This window comes from Ostrea edulis, chromosome 5 (genome assembly GCF_947568905.1).
Source record: "Ostrea edulis chromosome 5, xbOstEdul1.1, whole genome shotgun sequence".
In the NCBI taxonomy this organism is placed as follows: domain Eukaryota; kingdom Metazoa; phylum Mollusca; class Bivalvia; order Ostreida; family Ostreidae; genus Ostrea; species Ostrea edulis.
Window position 1 is genome coordinate 46,619,594 of NC_079168.1, and position 16,027 is coordinate 46,635,620.

Here is a 16,027-nt window from a genome sequence, read left to right on the forward strand (position 1 = left end):
CACAAGTACATTGCTATAATTACATTTATGTAATATGCAATACTAAATTGTATACATACAATCTATTATCACAGGTACATGTCAAATATATATACTTGTATTTACATATATGTAAATGGACTGTTATAATTTAGTTTATTATCATTATAAATCTCATATTGTGTAACGTGATTGTATGCCAACATGCTTGGTGAATCAATAAATAAATTGTAAATTGTAATTGTATTAGCGACAGCAGAGATTGGAGCGGATCAAAATTCTAGTTTTAATCAGATTGAGCCTATATAGTGATGGACGAACTTAGATATATGTCTCTGCTAATGCAAATTGTATTAGCAACAGCAAAATATTGGAGCGGATCAAAGATCTTGTTTTAATCAGGTTGAACCTATATAGTAACTGACGAACTCCACCCCCAACCCCTCCACAACTAAGGATGATTTTGAAGAAAAGAATATCTTTTTGGTATTTCGTTTGTCACGAATTTTAGACAACATTGTGAAGTAATCAACTTCTCCGACCCCCCCCCCCCTTCCCTTTGAAAAACAGTGCTACGTGCCGAAGATATATAATTGTATCTAAGGCAGCAACGGGGTTTTATCTCAGGAGGGTATTATCAAGGGTCTAGTGAAAGTGGTATTTCAAAAAAAAAAAAAAAAAAAAAAACAGGAAAAGAATTCTTCCGTTTTAAAAATAATTGTAAGAAACATGATACGATGCAATATCTGTGTATATTCATACACATTTGCTTTTTACTAGATACTTCACACATAAGCTAATTTTTATTGAGCTTTATACACGTACTTTTAAATGATGTTTCTTTTTATTCAGTTATGGCCTCAAGAGGGGAAGCAAGTTCAAAATGTCATGCCAGCTTTCTATATTCTATCGCCTTTGCCAATCAAAGACTTGTCTCCATGACTTTAAAAAAAAAAAGAGAAAACTTTTTTGCTCTGATTACATTTTTGCTGTTTCATTACCTATAGTTTGAATTTCCCTGATCCCATTTTATAACATTAGATGTTAACTGTCAGCAATGAAAATTAATCTGGTCCCGTGACTTTTATATGAAATAGACAACATAGAAAACTACAAAAACCCATTTAGCTCATTTTCGTAGCTAAAAGAATATTTTTCGCGTTATAACGCGTAACTTTCGCGAATACGGTAGTAACTTTTGCGTTATAACGCGAAACTTTCGCGAATTAACGCGAAACTTTTAGGTTATAAAACGTAGATTTTGCTTATAAACACGATCGAATTGAATACGCTCAATATTTTAAAAAGTACCATGAAATAATTTCATTACAATGAAGAAAAATAATGATATACTTGTCCAGCTGTACTTCGTAATGTTGTGTATGCTTATCTCTTAATCTAATCTGACTGCTTTAAGAAGATCATCCTATTGACCTTTGATTCTGTTGTACATATTTTGTGTTATTAATTGTCGCATAGGAGAGGTCTTTCTAGACAATGATAATAAAACCAAAATCATATCAAATGACAAAATTATAAAGTTGTTGTGAGAATTATGTGGGCTTTTCCAAAAGATGACAGCCAAGGGACATTAGGGACGAGATCAAAAGTTCAATGTAAAAAAGGGAAGGGGCTTTTAAAAACACATATATAGTACATGTAATATTACATATTGATGAACATTTGATATAGTTTTAATGTACACTTTCATTTGTAAATAAACAGTAGAGAAGGTATACAGAGTGTTATCTATAATCGTATGTTTTTACTTGTTTAAAATCGATTGGTTTCAACATTCATCATACAGTATTTAGTTTTGAAAGGGGAATGGGTGGGATCTTGGTGAGAACTATGTGAATTTAGTTTTTTGTCAGACATTGAGCTTTTGATCTCGCCCCTAACCTTTGAAAAGTGTGGATTGATCTTTTATTGGAAGAACTTAGTTTACCAAGTGCTTTCTAGAGATATTCTGGGGGGTTTATTTCAGGATATCAAATGTATCAAAAGCAAATATAGAATAAGCATAGTTTTAGCAATAACGTAATATAAATTCCGAGATTTAGAGGTTGATAGTTCTTTGAATTCTGTGACATTTTCAGGCTTGATTTCAATAATCGAAATTTTATACCCCCGTAACAAAAGCTGCTGTTAGATAAGCAGCACTGGTATTAATCAATTACAAATATGAATTCTACTTTGCATTCAATAAAACTTATAGCATATATACCAAAAATTCTGAAATGTGCGTGTGTAAAATGTAGGTGTGTTGGCGTGTGTACATGTATGTAGTTCTTTATTTCAAGGTTGCTTATAACTGCATAAACGTCAGTCTTCGTTCATTGTACTAGTCACGGGTTCCTATTTTACATAGCTCTATTCATATAGAATGTTTCACAATATAACGCGAAAGTTATACGTTAATTCGCGAAAGTTTCACGTTAATTCGCGAAAATTACGTGTTATAACGCGAACCTCACGCGTTTATTCGCGAAAGCTTCGCGTTAAGTCGAGAGAGTTACGCGTTACTACGCGAACGATTTGCGTTAATTCGCGACAGTTACGCGTTAATTCGCGAAAATTTAGGGTTTTTTTTTCAGCTACGAAAATGATCTCAATGGGCTTTCGTAAAAAAAAAAACCCTCTATTCCAGACCCATTCTTAATTAATTCTATACATTGTACCAATGCTGCTTTGAAATCATCATATGAATACATTTTGTACCAATATGAGAATAGGTTTAACATAACTTTTTGCCGACACAGTATATAAGGTATGGGAATTATCTAGAGGTCGAAGTTACAATGTTCCAGCAGCACACACGTACAAGTAAACCTGCCGAGTGCAAAACTATTACGTATAGTCATACAGACAGGCGCGGACCAAGCTTTTTTTTTCAACAGGTATCCAAAAGACTGGGAGTCTGGAGACTCCTGAATTTCTACGTTTTTAATACGAAATCATTATCCAATTGGCAATTGATGCATAACAACGGACATAAATGCATATGTTGAATATTTACGACGAAAAACTAATGGATGAAAGGTGAAGATAACGAACAGTGATCAATCTAATAACTCCTATAAGCAATGCAAAATAAAGAGTTGGACAAACACGGACCCCTGGACACACCAGAGGTGGGATCAGGTGCCTAAGAGGAGTAAGCACCCCCTGTCGACCGGTCACACCCGCCGTAAGCCCTACATCCTGATCAGGTAAACGGAGTTATCCGTAGTCAAAATCAGTGTGCCAAGAACGGTCTAACAATCGGTATGAAACACGTCAGACCGCATTTGACCCAATTCCAATAATAGGTTCTGTTGGCAAACTAAATCATTATAACGACCATAGAATTTGCGAAATCCTGACTTTAATCGAGACTGTTGAAACCCCTGTAACATCAACTTGTTTGTCAGTAGCTTGCTTCGATTTAAAAACTGACCATACGCAGAACAAGCTCTTGCGTATCGATTCAGTTGAGAGATATAAACACCATATGCAGGTGATAATGGAATATTGCTACATTAATATGGGAAGTTGACGATGGAGAAGCTGAAATCATCCCATTTGTCATACAGTTGAGTTGTCAGTTTGCCGTTAATGTCTACTTTCAATAAAATATCTAGGTATGAAACAGAAGTGGACAACTCTGTGGTTTCTTTTATTTCGAACTCACAGGGATATATCAAATCGACATATGAATGAAAGTTGTTATTATTGTTAATAGACAAAACGTCGTCGATACATCTAAATGTCGAAATGAAGGCCACAGCAAGAGATTTTTTCTTCTCACGTAAAAGTTTTTGAATGAATTCTGCTTCCATGGAATAAAAAAAACAGGTCAGCTAACAAAGGAACAAAGGAGCACGATTCGTGCCCATGGGAATTCCAACAGATTGTTGGAAGACCTGATCACCAAAAGACCACGAAGATTTTGTCAAAGAGGAACTCTAGCATATTTTTCATTTCAACTACAGAGTACATGTACTTGTGCGTGGAATAAGAGTGGTGTTTAACAAAGTAATTTTTTGGATGACTGATCACTAGATATGAATATTTCCGTTTTCCAATTGATGTTATTGATTTGGGAAAAGCTTTGCGATTTCAAGTTTACTAACAGTTCTTTAGAATTTTTTTTTTATAGAATACTGATTTGATTAACACCACTTCTGGCATATGTAGTCGCACAGTAAATTTGAAGTTTCTCCTTCACAGCTTGGATGCTGTAAAACGTTACCAGGTGCAAATAATATCTGTCAGATATGCTACTACAAAGAATTGTTGGTGTCACTGCTCAATGATTTTGAGCACCAAGTAAAGGTCAAAATTTTAAACCAGTGACGTCTCCACATGATTGAAAATTCTCGAGAAGGACAATACACAACACACAATCATGGGACCTCATATCAGAATTACAATCATCACCTCATATCAGAATTACAATCATCACCTCATATCAGAATTACAATCATCACCTCATATCAGAATTACAATCATCACCTCATATCAGAATTACAATCATAACCTCATATCAGAATTACAATCATAACCTCATATCAGAATTACAATCATAACCTCAAATTTTGAACAAATTCCACTGTCCAGTATAAGATGTTCCCTTGAATCATAATAACTTTGAATTTGGTCAAATTACCTTGACGAGTTATTGCACACTATTTAGCAAGAACCATTCCTGCCTATATTATGGACTTCCCAGATCCAGGCAGCGGTGACACTGTTAAAATATAGATCTCGCAACGGGCATTTGGAGTTTAAGGAGGTATGCTACACCAGAGAAATTTGATATGGATGAGAAGTGGAGGATCTGTACAAAAATATTTTGAAATCAAAGACTGTTATGCAAATAAACCAATGTATTCTGAAGTTAACAACGATACGACACATTTGCTGTATATTGAAAAATCCGTAACAATATTAATCATATCCAACAGTCACATACTTTTGAATAGACTGACGACTCTTTCTTGTAATAAATAACCAGCCTTTATTTGGTCTCTACTGTAATCTTAATCACACGGACTCTTCGTTAGCGTAGGTGCGCGTGTTAGAGCAAACTTAATTATGATGAATCTATATACTAGTTCAATCGGGACATCGTTCGGAGAGAGAGAGAGAGAGAGAGAGAGAGAGAGAGAGAGAGAGAGAGTCTTGATGTAATACGTCACCCTAGTGTCACATGACAAGAAAATGGGCGTAGCTTGCAATTTTTAACGCTTTGGTACACTCGGAAAACTTATATTACTGGATACCTGGTATGACTCTTACCTGCACAAAAATTGGCTCCCTATTTCTTTCATTTAAAAAAAATCACCAAACGTCTCATGGTTTCGTATATTTGGTAGTCTACCTCTTATTTCCAAGGAAATAGTTTCGAAGGTCGCCATCTTTTCACCATGAAAATCGTTGTATGCTGGGGCCTTTATCCGAGTTTGTTTGGTTTTTTGGGGGCGATGGGTCTCTTGACTTAACGGAAAAGGCTGAAAGGTGAAGATAACGAGCAGTCAATTTCACAACTACTAAAAGGAATACAAAATAGAGAGTTGGGCAAACATGGACCCCTGCATATACCAGAGGTGGGATGAAGTGCCTGGGAGGAGTAAGTATCCCCTGTCAACCGGTCACACCCGCCGTGAGCCTAAACGGAGTAATCTGTGATGTTCCGATTCTATACAAGCTCTGTTCATATTGTAGAATTCTGGGGAAATACCTTATTCCCGCGCTTTGTTTAGAAATTGTCTATCAAGCGAATCATTTTAAATATATAGTTCAGAATATTTTAAAATGACCAGTAATGTGGTAGTGCTTGTGTGCGTAAATAGATTTTTTAAATCCCAATTTAACTTAAGTTTATAAATATCATTGAAATTATGAAGCATTACACTATCTGCTTTCCATAAATAGGTTTTCCTAAAGTTCTTTTTCTAGGTATTTCAGTAATTTGAATTTGGAACACCTTTAGACTGAATGGTTGCATTTATCATTTACTGTGGTATTTCGTTTTTCATGGGACTTTAATCATTGCATTGCAGGTCAGTTTATTTTAATCACATCGGTGTTAATGTATAAATGATATGTGATTATGCATAGTGTGTTCTAAGTATAATTAGGAATATTATTTCTTGCATAGAGTTACCTGATATGTTTTAAAATTGGCCGAGTACTGGTTTGGTGCCACATATTGGGAAATGATACAACTTTGTAGACCTGTGTGTATAGTCTACATGCATGATGTCGTCACTTCATGATCTGTATGTATATACATATAATATTCATTTTCTGTTGAATAATTAGTACTGATTTTCAATTTATGTTTTATTCTAATCAAATCATGTTGCCTTTACCAGTGCTCTGAAGTTGAAATAGAACAAAAAATATGCTGGAGGTCCTCATTGACAATATCTTCGTAGTCTTTGTTGATCAGGTCTTCCAACAGTCTGTTGCAATTCCCATGGGCACGGATTGTGCTCCTTTGTTAGCTGACCTGTTTTTATATTCTTATGAAGCAGGCTTTACTCAAAAGCTTCTACATGAGAAGAACAAATCTCTTACTGTGGCCCTCAACTCGACATTTAGATATATCGATTATCGTGTATCGACGACGTTTTATTTGTTAATGATAATCATTCACGGCAGGTGTGACCGGTCGACAGGGGATGCTTACTCCTCTTAGGCCCCTGATACAACTTCTAGTGTGTCCAGGGGTTCGTGTTTGCCCAACTCTTTATTTTGTATTGCTTATAGGAGTTATTAGATTGATCACTGTTCATTATCTTCACCTTTCAAATAGTGAAAGTAATCCATTTTTACCATTTCTACAACATTAAGATGATTTCTGTGGTAGTTATTTTGGTAAAATCGTCTGTTTTTGTTTCATCATACTATGTCTTTTTTTTTTTGTGTTGCTATATAATAATGTTTGTTTCAGACTATATTTACAGTGCCATAAATACAAACACTACAAAACATTTCTTGTTATTTGGAACCTGGTAACAGTATGACAGATGAATCTTTATTAAATGAAAGCGCGAGAAGTACATCATTGTGAGCGAAGAATTAACAAATGTTTTACGGAGGGAACTTAGATTATATTTAAGTGTTGTAACTCCCTGGGACAGAATGTCAACAGAGCTACTAATATCATATCCTCAGCGTCAACACTATTGTTAGTGTATGTGGAGAGACATTTCAATTTTTTCCCCGAATAAACAATTGGCCCTGGACGACATGATTCATACTCGTGTGTACGATTCATTAACAGAATATTTCAATCTCTCACCAGAGGGCGTATTACGCTGCGCTACAACACCTCTGTCAACGTCTGAATGTCAAGATTCTTGGCAAAACTTATTTCTACCTATTGCATAATAAAGTATGATTTTACAAGTTTTAGTGTTAAGCTTAAAATCTTGCAGCAAGTTCACAAAAACAACGAATTCCATGATTATTCTAGTATTATTGGATGAATGAATATTTATATAAAACCTTTTAATTCGCTCAGGTGTCTCATATTTACCAGCTTCTGCGTTTATAAAATTCAGACAAGTGTTTGATTTGCTTAGATATGATCATTACAGTTTGATATGCTAAGTTAGTTTTAGTACGTTTTGATATGATTTTTAGACGTTGACAGAGGTAATTAGTGGAGAGTAGCAGGAACGATAACTCTGGGTAGAGATTGAGAATATTTATGTATACAACCATTCGCAATTCTGATGCAGCGTCTGACCTGTGTTTTCTAGATGAGTGATATAATTGGATTAAAACTATTTAGGAAGTCCAGTTTCAATAAGCTGTTTACCGGTTACATGTGCATGGTTCAAACTTCCATACGGGTGCTGTATCTAACCTAAATTTTCCTGGCGAGTTATCATATTGATTTTGTATCTGGACCAGTTAACCGTATCTTCTGCATGTATGAGGTAGGATCTTAAGATGCTCACTGCCATTCGTGATTTCGGTTGATACATCCGACTACATCTTCCAAATTTATGAGTGATCAGGTTAACGTTTTGGCACAGCAGACCCATTGATTTATAAACACCGAAGCACAATGTTAAAGGCAGTATGGGCCCATGATTTTCCTCAAAGACATGCATGTGATTCAATATCATAGATACTTCGTGTCAATACTTTCAGTGCCTTGATTAAAAACAAGCTGGGCTGGGTATTAAACCTTGATATGATTTATAAGCAGCGTCTTACTCTGTTGTCAGACAGTATTAACATCGGACGTCTCGTCTTTGAAATAAATTAAAGAAATGGAAACTACAGTTCGGTTGTGTATACTTGATGTTCAATGACGTCGATCTCTTTAAAACTATAACTCCAATTAGTTTCAACTGCTTACACAAGGAACAATCTTCGCATAAAGTTTTCATTTTTCATCGCGAATATATTACGTTAGATTACAGATAAGAACTTACATTCATCAACAAGTACTATTATCATTAATTATTTTGGAATTCTCGGAATGATAAATTGGCTTTTCACTCAGTAAGTAGGAGACTATAGTGTACAGATTATTGTATAGTATTACACTACAAGTTTTACCAATTTATTGTGAAATTGAAGTGTTGTTAATATTTTATGATTTTGAGAGTCTTCAATTACAATATATTTATTGAGTCACCAAACATGTTGACATACAATCAGGTTAAACATTATGAGATATATATGATAATAAACTAATTACAAACAATTCAAATATATATATATATATATATATATATATATATATATATATATATATATCTCAAAACATTCAAGTAAAAATTCGTATAACCTTCTAGCATGGACTGCATTGACAGGGTTGCATAGTACCTTACAATTGTTTTCCTTTGATATATCATCATTGTAACTCATCTTCAACAGTAGTATTACAAAACTGACTAAAACGATGTTCTTTTGGAATACATGATTTTAAATATCTACCAATTTCAATTTCTAAAGGGCAGGCAGATATTGTTAGCTTTGTTAATTTAGAATTTAGAGCGTACTACTTTCATAATTGAAAACTTCAAACTGTCTTGTAATTCATAGTTCTTCCTAATTTTACTGCAAAAGAGTAATTTTCCACTTTTAGAGAATTCGGTGTTTTGTAGTTGCATGTTTGTGAAATGTGCTTGCATCAATATCTAATGATGCCAGGAAGATTTAGTTTATTTCTCAATTTTTTTTATTTGTTCCTGCCAATTTTCCTGTATGCTAGTGTCATAAAGGTTATTACATGTATCTTCGAATTTAGCGGCCATATTATTGGACTTTTAATACCATTTTCATCACCATAGATTTTAGTCTTTTGTAGTATTTAAACATAGAGAGGGAAGCTTTAAAGCAGATGAGGAATGTTCCTAGTTCATATCTAATGGCTAAATTTGAAGCCTTCATCTGTACATCCAAAATATCTTTGAATACAAAATGCCGTATTTTTTTCAAAGGGTAGTTGGTCACAATTGTTAAAATTGAAGTCTGAAGTCCAAATTTCAGAACCATATAAAATGATAGGTTTAATAAGAGCAGAATAAAGTTTTGAAAGAGTTATCATAAAAGGGTAAAGAATGTGTTGTTGCATAAAAAGCTCTTCGTACACGGTCAGCTAGCTGTTCAGCTGCATATTCAACTTTACTATTACAAGTGAAGATAATTCTTTCAAGTACAAAATTTCTTAAGATTTCTTCAAGTACAAAACACTCCCTGTTTAGAAGCGAATGTTAAGCCGACAGCAAATGTATTGCTGACACGAACATAATGCGATAGATCAATTCCATTTACATTTTCAGCGAAATATTTGTTTTAAATTTATCCACTGAATAAAAGCAAAATTTCCACTAGTTGTTTTCAAGGGTGTGTGTGTGTGTGTGTAAAATGTATTACACAGAAAATGTGAATTTCAGTAGTTGGATATGGAATTTATTCTGCTATGCTCTTGAAACTCAAAAAACCTGTCCTTCACGCAGTTGATCAACTCCAAACCCGACTACAGAACGTTGAAAAGCTATTTATTACCATATGCGTCGGTAGTAAAATAAAATGGTGGATAAGAAAAATAAGGCAGGGGGACTGGAAGCTGCTTTGAGACCCCCACTAGGGTCCAGTGCAATGTCCTGATGTTTGAGACCCACAATAGGGTCCAGGGCAATGTCCTGATGTTTGAGACCTACACTGGGGTCCAGGGCAATGTCCTGATGTTTGAGACCTACACTGGGATCCAGGGCAATGTCCTGATGTTTGAGACCTACACTGGGGTCCAGGGCAATGTCCTGATGAAGGCTCAAGGGACGAATTATGCCTTCCAAATCTCCTATGTTGGAAAATATAATGCTTTTTAAAAAGGGGGGGGGTAACTGCTTGGCTAAAAAAAAATTCACGAAAACAACGTCTGCTGGGGTCCAGGGGGCGTGGTCTCCGGAAGCTGAGTCTCCGGAAGCTTGCACTGCATGGTGTATCTCGATAATTGTAGGCAATTCATAGTATCTGTACGTTTAAACGCCAACTGACGAAATTATTTTGAAATTGTGGGTTTTCGGTTTACATGGGGCTTTTATGAATGTTTGACGGTATATTTCGACACAAGTGTAGTGGGAATATATGTCAGGAATTTTATCAGGGGTGGATCTGTAGCCCTCATTTCGATTTGCTGACCAAGCAAGATAGAAGGAAATAGTATCAAACGTTTCCAAGACTATCCATAAGTTGTGTAACTCGACTTTATATACATGTTTTATCGTAATTATACAAGATAATCATCTCGTAATTATGCGATCTTTTCTCGCAATTTCGAGATAATTATCTCGTAATTTCGAGATGATGATCTCGTAATACGAGATCTTTTCTCGTAATTACGAGATCTTTTCGTAATTACGAGATAATGGGATGGGGATTTTTTTTTACCATGATACTAATAGGCCTTCGTACCAATGAGATGTTTCTCAAGGTTTCAATAAACTCAAATTTAAATTTTAATGTCAAAATCCTAACCTGAATTAATTAGATAATCATAAAAGCCCACGGGTCATTATTTACTGCCAAGGCCTGTAACCCCTTTTGTCCCTGGGTAGAGTTTTACATTATTAGACAGTCCAGGTAATGGTGAGAGGACCGATATAATTTTGGAGGACATGTAGATTCACTGACAGTGAATTAAGTTGACTTAATTTCTAACATATTCCATACTTTCAAAATTTTTATGTAAAACTAATAATCTATTTGGTGTTTCAAATATTTCATAGTCAACGCTTTGCAATGATAAATGATATTTTGTTACAGGTTTTGATATTAAAAATATATGACATTTTTAATGTTTACAATGCTAAACTAAGTTTTTTACAGGTTATGTATTACAAATATATGACATTTTTAATGTTTACAATGCTAAACTAAGTTTTTTCTAATGATCAGCAACAATTTTAATGGCAGTTGTTGAGTTACACGCGAGATACAGCACTCACAATTCCTTGTTGTGTAAACAAGGCTCGTGCCATGTTTTTGTTTAAATATAGATTGCTTCATAGAAAATATCATGTTTAAAACACAATGCGATGAGAAACACTAGAAACTGTTTAATTGTGTTCAGAATTAACTTGTAAATTGAAAAATCTGCTTTAAACAAAACTTTATTAGAATAATATAGTTAACCTATGTAAACAAAAACATGACATGAACTTTGTATTGTGAGCTCTGTATATCTCTTGTAATTCGACAACTGACATTTCAAATTTTGCTGACCATCAGAAATGTCTTAAGCCTTTGTTAACATTAAAAATGGGGGGGGGGGATAGAAAATTTTCAGCTCAAATCGTGTCTATGAAAGGGGCATGGGAAATATGTTTAAAGCAAATGAGATGTGATAGACACTAGAAACTGTTCAAATCTTGTCCACTTTAAACATTGTATTGTATGCAGATCATGAACATATTTTATGAAGTATCCATGTAATTCTATGATTGTGAAAGGATTCAGCTCATAGTTGGTTGGTTACATGTAACATGATCGTACACTTGCACCTTCTATTCATATGAATTAGCTCTTGATATAAATGATAAAAGTTACCCCCATGTATGTGCATGTAAATGAAATGTAAATACGTTCATACTAGTAACGTTGTGTCAAGGGGAATAACTCTAATAAGATTTTATGATGTTTTGTCTAGGTACTCTTGATGACATTGTATTGTTGTACATGTACTAAGTATGCTTTTGCAGGTTTAGATAGATATAGATATAGACGTAGATCGCCAGAATATAAATCCATTGATGATACAGTCATTTGGTTTCCATAATTAACTACTACCCTTGCAACATTTACAGCAATTCCCCCTCCCCCATATTCGTGGAAACTAAGCATCATACTATATACTTAGTACGTAATACTGAAAACCACACTATTCCTTCAGACAGCTAGTAAATGAACCTCTGTTAGTCTGGTGGTAAGAGAAGCCACTTCCGTAAAACAGCATTCAATGAAAGAAATGTGAACACCGAACAATCACATTATAGTAAACAATTCTTCAACATAGCCAGCAGACTATCTTTCATTATAGGGAAATGAGTCTCTTTCTACTGATGTGAATAATAAAAGGTGAAGATAACGAACAGTGATCAATCGCATAACTCCTATAAGCAATACAAAATAGAGAGTTGGGCAAACACGGACCCCTAGATATACCAGAGGTGGGATCAGGTGCCTAGGAGGAGTAAGCATCCCCTGTCGACCGGTCACATCCGTCTTGAGCCCTATATCTTGATCAAGAAAACTGAGTAGTCCGTAATCACAATTAGTGTGCCAAGAACGGCCTAACAATCGGTATGAAGCACGTCAGATAGCATTTGATCCAAAAATAGGTTGTTGTAACGTTATAACGACCATAGAATTTGCGAAAAATTTACTTTAAACGAGGCTGTTGAAACCCCTGTAACATCAATTTGTTTGTCAGTCGCCTGTCTCGATCTTAAAACTGACCATACGCAGAATAAGCTCTTGCGTATTGAATCCGTTGAGAGATGCAAACACCATATGCAGGTGATAATGGTATCAAGTTTTTCTGTTTCATATTTAGCCCATCGTTTGACATACTCTTCGACAGAAATCACAATAAAGATGAAGTTCTATGGTTCTCTGAATTGTAAAATAAGTGATTTCAGGTACTCATTTGCAACTACATGTATATCAACATCACCAGTAATGACATGTTCAGCTGGACTATAGTTGAACGATTTACACCCTACTGTTGTCACAACTGTTACTTACCAGACTCTTTACCAGACTCGCGCTCGTTGGAGTTCATGGAAGCAACCGAATGTTTACTGATGTCTTTTGATTCCGAGGCATAAGGCTGCAGCAACACTTCTCCAACGCACACTGTTCTGGGTGGTCCTCTTCAGATCGGCCCAAGTAATTCCGGCGGCCTTCACCTCGGCGTCAACACTTCTGCGCCATGTCTGTCTTGGTCGACCCACTTTCTGTTTCCCGTGTAGGTTCCAATCCAGGGCCTGCCTGGTAAGGCTTGATGCAGGCTTTTGTTGTATGAGACCAATCGATCCCCATTTCCGCCTCTTGATCTCAGTTTCAACTTGTTTCATTCTCTCCCACAATTGTTCATTGGCGATGACTTCCGATCACCTGATGTTGAGGATGTTTCTAAGACATCTGTTCACAAGTGTCTGAAATCTGTTGGTGTTGGTCTTTGTAACTCGCCAAGTTTCTGAACAATATACATTTGTAATAGGACAGACTTCATTTGAGATCTTAATGCAAAAGTGGGATCAGATAACACAAACCAAGAACTCATCATGGGCAGACATGGAGTTGGAGAACAGAATGAGAACAGCCTATTTTTCACAAAATTCTGCACTTTCAATGACCTAGTGATCGGAGGTATTCTATTCCCCTACAAGACCACACGGATTTCCCCTGACGGCAAGACCGAAAACCAAATTGACCACATCACCATCAGCGGAATGGGGAGGAGAAGCCTACATGACGTCAGGGTGAAGCGTGGGACAGACGCATCATCAGATCACTATCTAGTGGTAGCAACACTCAAGACAAAATGCTGAACGCCTATAATGACCAGGCAGGAAAACCATCACACAAGTTCAATGTTCCCAGGCTGAAAGAGACTGTAGAAAAATTCAAGGTAGAGCTAAAGAACAAGTTCAGTGTGCTTTCCCAGCTACAAGAGGAAACAACAGAAGACCAATGACACAGTTTACAAGAAGTCTGGACAAGAAAACATTAAGAATGATTAACAAAAGAGACATGGACACTGATTGTCGATAGAAAGCACCTGAAGGACCAGATCAATAATAATAATAACAATAATGATTGGTTTTATATAGCGCTTTTTCCAGCGTATGCTGCTCAAAGCGCTTTACAATGTATTATTACCCCGGCAGACATTATATCAATCTAGAACTTTCTCAGCCTCCTAGGAAGCATACAGTGCAAGCTGCCGTTACAAGCGCTAGAGCACTAACATTCTAACAATATCTTTCACTGTCTATCGCCAAGTACCCCTTTTACACTTGGGTGGAGTGAGGAAATTCATGTAAAGTGCCTTTCCCAAGGACACAACGTCGGCCCTCCCGCGGCCAGGATTCGAACCCACGACCTTTCGGTCGAGAGTCTGACAGCCTAAACTCTAGGCCACCGACGCCACAGGCACAGAATGAAGAAGAAAAACAAGAGATGAAAGCATGCTATTGGGAGGTGAACCGACAAGTGAAAAGAAATGAAAGGAAAGACAAGAGAAACTTCACCAAGGATCTGACTGAAGAAGCAGAAACTGCAGCGGGACAAAAGAACATGAAGAGGCTATACGAGATCACACCAGAACTCTCTGGTAAGACCGGCAACTCCAGTCACTCTGTCAAGGACAAGAATGGAAGTAACATCTCTGACGAAGATGACCAAGGAGCAAGATGGGCCGCACACTCTAAAGAAATATTCAACAGACCGGCACCCTCAGTCTCACCAGATATCCCACCACCAATCCAGTTCCTTGACATCAGCACCAACCCCCAACCAAGGCAGAGATCACTAAAGCAATCAAGTCGGATAAGGCAGGAGGTCCCGATGGAATACTACCAGAAGCACTAAAGGCAGACATCCAGACTTCAACCGAGACGCTATACCCACTCCTACGCCAAAGAAAGGAGATTTGTTATCCTGCAACAACTGGATGGAAATTATGGTTCGATCTGTTCCAGGAAAAGTTTTGACAAGGATTATCCTGGAGAGGCTGAAGATCGCCCTTGACCAAACACTTCGGGATGAACAAGCAGGCATCCGTCATGATCGATCATGCACAGACCACATTGCAACACTACGGATCCCTAGATTCCCTACAGTGGCAACCACTTTACACAGTCTTTCAAAAGGTCTTTGACAGCGTTGACAGATATGTTGTCTGGAGACTGATGTATTACTTGAATTCCCGCCAAGTTCGTCTCCTTCACCAAACAACTGTATGAAGATGCCACCTGTCAAGTCTTCATGAGGGGAAGCTGACAGAACCCTTCATCGAGTGTCGGGTTAAACGGGACTAATGGTGGAGTTTCGAGTTACTGCTTGAACACCGTCCTGTTCTGAATTTACAAACTGGAAAGTTGAGTTAACCCTTGATAGTACCGTTGCAGACGATGCATGTTCAAGTATTTATAGTAAGATTTCATGAAATACAGACTTCCCTGCTCTGTGTAACTATGCATTCAGCTTTCCTTTCAGATGTGCAGAACCAGATAAGACATTTTTTTAATTGTCAAATTGTGGCAATTGTGCCCTGTCCCGAGGGTTCCTGGAACTGCAAAGTCGGGAAATTTACAATTAAGGTTCTTATTACACCAAAAGAGGAATTCGTTAAGTAGTTTTCAAGAAGTTTAAAATGTGTGATTGTCAATGCACGACGCACAATGACGGTTGGGGACCGATAGCTTTAGGTCACCCGAGTCACCTAACAATCGGTGAGACACGTCTAAGGCCTTTCTCCATTACCACTTTACGGTGTAAAGAGAAACAAACATTCCCTCAAGAC